Here is a 5000-nt window from a genome sequence, read left to right as displayed (position 1 = left end):
ATAACAACAACCACAACAACAACCACAACCACCATAACAACAACCACAACAACAACCACAACCACCATAACAACAACCACAACAACAACCACAACCACCATAACAACCACAACAACGACAACCATTACAACCACCACTACAACCACCACCACAACAACCACCACCACCACAACAACCACAACCACCACCACCACCACTACAACCACCACCACAACAACCACAACCACCACCACAACAACAACCACCACAACCACAACCACCACCACCACCACAACAACCACAACCACCACAACAACCACAACCACCACAACCACAACCACCACCACCACCACAACAACCACAACCACCACAACCACAACCACCACCAACAACCACAACCACCACAACCACAACCACCACCACAACAACAACCACCACCACCACAACCACCACCACAACAACAACCACAACCACCACAACAACCACCACAACAACAACCACAACCACCACAACCACGCCGAGAACTATCAAGAAATTCCGAGAACTATAACAATAACAATAACACCAACAACAGTAGCTACAACAAAAACAACAACAACAACAACAACAAAGCAGACAAGCACAAGCCACCAGCAAAACAGCAGCAGCAGCAGCAGCAGCAAAAAACCTATTGAAATCCAATTAATTTGAAGCGACGCGAAGCGAATCATGCCAAACCAAAGGAAATTCGATCAAATCAAATCAAATCAAATACTCTCAGAGCAGCGTATTCGTCTCTGTCGTCACCGTCATGATCATCGTCGTTGTCGTCGTCGTCGTCTTCATCATGATCATCATCGACGTCGTCATCGCTGATATCTTCATTCAATAGATCAGCGCGCGCGCGCGGAAACACACACACACACACACACATATATATATATATATATAGAGAGAGAGAGAGAGAGAGAGATGTGTTTATATATATATATATATATATATATATATATATATATATATATATATATATATATATATACAAGACGGCTTCCTGATGAAGCGCTATGGGCAAACATTTCATTGGGGGTATATATATATATATATATATATATGTGTGTGTGTGTGTGTGTGTGTGTGTATACTTTTTCGTCTTCTTTCATATCTGTATTATTTTTTTTTTAACTAAGGCACACCCGTTCCTTTTCCCGCCAGCCCCACCCACACCCCCACCACTACACAGCATATCAACCCACACATCTTCCTCTACCTTTTATTTACTTTTTCTATCCCCCCCGCCCCCACCACCACCACCCTCCCATTTACTTTTGTATTTATCCCCATCAGAAACCGTCACAGCTCCAGAGACAATCAGCTCTGACCATCGCTCCATTCAACATCCAGACTCTGCTAACACGTAGAAGGGGCGGAGGGGAAGGGGGGGGGTGATGGGGGGGGGGGGGCAGGGGGTGTTGGAGATAACACAGTGCAGGAAATCTTTCCCTCCCCCTTGCTCCCATCTCCCCCCCCCCCCCCAACCCCCCCCCCCCCCCCCGTCCCCCTCTCTCCCTCCCCCTTTCCAATTCCACAACCTCTCCATTGATCTTTCCCGCTTCCACTTCCCTTATGTATCTCTCTCTGTCTCTGTCTGTCTGTCTGTCTGTCTCTCCCCCCTCTCTCTCTCAGGCATTCTCGCGCGCGCGCGCACGCACACACACACACACACACACACGCGCGCGCACGCACGCACACACACTTTTCCTCTAATAATATAATAAACACGTTCTTACACTAATATTCACATGCATTCCCTTTCTTTCATCCACTACCAACTACTCTTCTATCCGTCTGATAACACTTGTAGTGAACAGCCGTTAAACTGTAGAGCACACACACACACACACACACACACACACACACACACACACACACACACACACACACACACACACATATACACACACTCGCGCGCACACACACACAAGACAAAAACGCGCACGCACACACACCACCACCCCTCTTCCCCCACTCACTCACACACACACACACACACACACACACACACACACACACACACACACACACACAAGACAAAAACACACACGCACACACACCACCATCCCTGTTCCCCCACTCTCCCACTCACACACACACACACACACACACATTGAGATAACCATCACCACCCCAAGCACTTTGGGAACTTAGCTGACAGTGAGTGACAACTCCTTCCTCTCGCTACTGCCTCGCGCACACAGACATTCGCACACACACGTGCACACACACACACACACACACACACACACACACATACACCCCCCCCACACACACACACACACAGACAGAGAGAGTTCCATGTGCCTCCATTAGAAATGTCTTGTAGGATCATCAACATGTATTTGAAATAGTTCAGAGTTTAATTTGGAGCCCAATTGACTATTTGTTAGTGATTCTACTGGTTGACTAGTTAGTTTATTTTATTTCGTTTATATTCTTCTTCCTTTTTTTCTTTTTGTTTTCTTCTTTTAAAAAAAATGCTAATTGAGGAGAGAAGAACAGGGTAGAAGTGATGATTTAAGGCATGGGAGGGGTGGGGGATTTAATGGATTTTCGTCTAAAATCACAAATGTGGATAGACGTTCAGCAAAAGAACGAACGAAGAGAGAGAGAGAGAGAGAGAGGAGAGAGAGAGAGAGAGAGAGAGAGAGAGAGAGAGAGAGAGAGATTAACAAATCCTTTCCTTGGAAATTCCCTTTTATCCACACACACACACACACACACACACACACACACACACACACACACACACACACACACACTGGGAAACTGGTCAACCAGACACAACATCATCACCTATCACTGGGTATACCCCCGCCCTCTGCCCCCACTGTTCCTATGTTCCCCTTGCCAGTAGCCATCCTTTAACCCCTTGACTGATGCGCTCACTGGTTCAATCAGTGTTTCTCTCACTGCCGACCTCCAAGAGAAGATCCAAGCCATAGAGATGAGATGTTTCCGAAATCGGGTGCAATAGCCGAATGGTTAAAGCACTGGACTTTCAATCTGAGGGTCCTGGGTTCGAATCTCGATGCACCTGGTGGGTAAAGGGTGGAGATTTTTTCCGATCTCCCAGGTCAACATATGTGCAGACCTGCTAGTGCCTGAACCCCCTTCGTGTGTATGCGCACGCAGAAGATCAAATACGCACGTTAAAGATCCTGTAATCCATGTCAGCGTTCGGTGGGTTATGGAAACAAGAATATACCCAGCATGCACACCCCCGAAAACGGAGTATGGCTGCCTACATGGCGGGGTAAATAAAAAAAAACATAAAAAAACCACGGTCATACACGTAAAATGTTACATGTCTGTCTGAGTGTGTACGTGTGTGCGTCTGAAATCTGATTGAATGACACAGGAAACGAATGATGAGCGACCAGTGGCAGCCGTCAGTCGGCTCTACCCAGGTAGGCAGCCTGTGGTGCAAATGTCCCCGTGTATGTAAAGCGCTTAGAGCTTGGTCTCTGACCGAGGATAGGCGCTATAAGTATCCACATCAATCAATCAATCAATCAATCTACTAGGCATCTAGTGGAGTGATGGCCTAGAGGTAACGCGTCCGCGTAGGAAGCGAGATAATTGGCCACTCTTCTGTTGTAATCGTTTCAGCAATATTTATGTGCACATTATTATCTAAAAAGTTTCTTATTTATGTATGACCCCTTGTGGAGTGATGGCCTAGAGGTAACGCATCCGCCTAGGAAGCGAGAGAATCTGAGCGCGCTGGTTCGAATCACGGCTCAGCCGCCGATATTTTCTCCCCCTCCACTAGACCTTGAGTGGTAGTCTGGACGCTAGTCATTCGGATGAGACGATAAACCGAGGTCCCGTGTGCAGCATGCACTTAGCGCACGTAAAAGAACTCACGGCAACAAAAAGGTTGTTCCTGGCAAAATTCTGTACAAAAATCCACTTCGATCGGAAAAACAAATAAAACTGCAGGCAGGAAAAAATACAAAAAAATGGGTGGTGCTGTAGTGTAGCGGCGCGCTCTCCCTGTTGGAGAGCAGCCCGAATTTCACACAGAGAAATATGTTGTGATAAAAAAAGAAAAAGAAATACAAATACAAATCAACTGCGGTGTCCCGACGACCCTCCACTGGGTTATGGGAGAGGTGAAGGTGAAGGTGAAGGTGAAGGTGAAGGTGGAGGTGAAGGTGAAGGTGAAGGTGGAGGTGAAGGTGAAGGTGAAGGTGGAGGTGAAGGTGGAGGTGGAGGTGAAGGTGAAGGTGAAGGTGAAGGTGGAGGTGAAGGTGAAGGTGAAGGTGGAGGTGGAGGTGAAGGTGAAGGTGAAGGTGGAGGTGAAGGTGAAGGTGGAGGTGAAGGTGGAGGTGGAGGTGAAGGTGGAGGTGGAGGTGGAGGTGGAGGTGGAGGTGGAGGTGAAGGTGAAGGTGGAGGTGAAGGTGAAGGTGGAGGTGGAGGTGAAGGTGGAGGTGAAGGTGAAGGTGGAGGTGAAGGTGGAGGTGAAGGTGGAAGTGAAGGTGAAGGTGAAGGTGAAGGTGAACGTGCACACCTTGACTGCTGCTGACCAGAACGCATGTTTAGCGAAGAGGTGTCACCTCACTGAGATGAGGCACAGCTTACAGGTCATGATGTCGATCGATCACCATTCTATGTATGGATTCCTTCCACATGGGATTATGCTGCCCCTGATCGGCAAAACAAACCACACACAAAAGGTAGGAGTGGCTGATAAAAAGCGATGTCACACTGATCTCGTTGTACCATGGTTCAGCAGTCAAGGGTTTAATTAAGGGTGTTGTTCGTCCATTATCTGCGCTGTCAGATGATCAATCTTTGCTGTCAATGATGAGAGATTTTCGATAGACTGCGACAGAAAATGACACCATCGAGGACATAAAGATTATCAAAACAAACAAACAAAAATTGACCGGGATATTTGTACATCGTTTTTTTTTTTTGTTTTTTGTTTTTTTAACGGTTATCATCCCGACAAAAAATCATTTAGTAGACGCACATTCACG

The 5000-nt window shown here is 47.0% G+C and overlaps 1 protein-coding gene across 1 annotated transcript in view; it reads left to right on the top strand.

The window, feature by feature from the left end:
* LOC143297842 (uncharacterized) overlaps positions 1-5000 on the top strand; it is a 117781-nt gene that overhangs the window by 33703 nt on the left and 79078 nt on the right. The gene's annotated exons all lie outside the window — the stretch shown is intronic.

The sequence above is a fragment of the Babylonia areolata genome, chromosome 23, assembly GCF_041734735.1.
Source record: "Babylonia areolata isolate BAREFJ2019XMU chromosome 23, ASM4173473v1, whole genome shotgun sequence".
NCBI lineage: Eukaryota > Metazoa > Mollusca > Gastropoda > Neogastropoda > Buccinidae > Babylonia > Babylonia areolata.
Note: the sequence above shows the minus strand (reverse complement) of the source record. Positions and strands in the feature narration are given on the sequence as shown.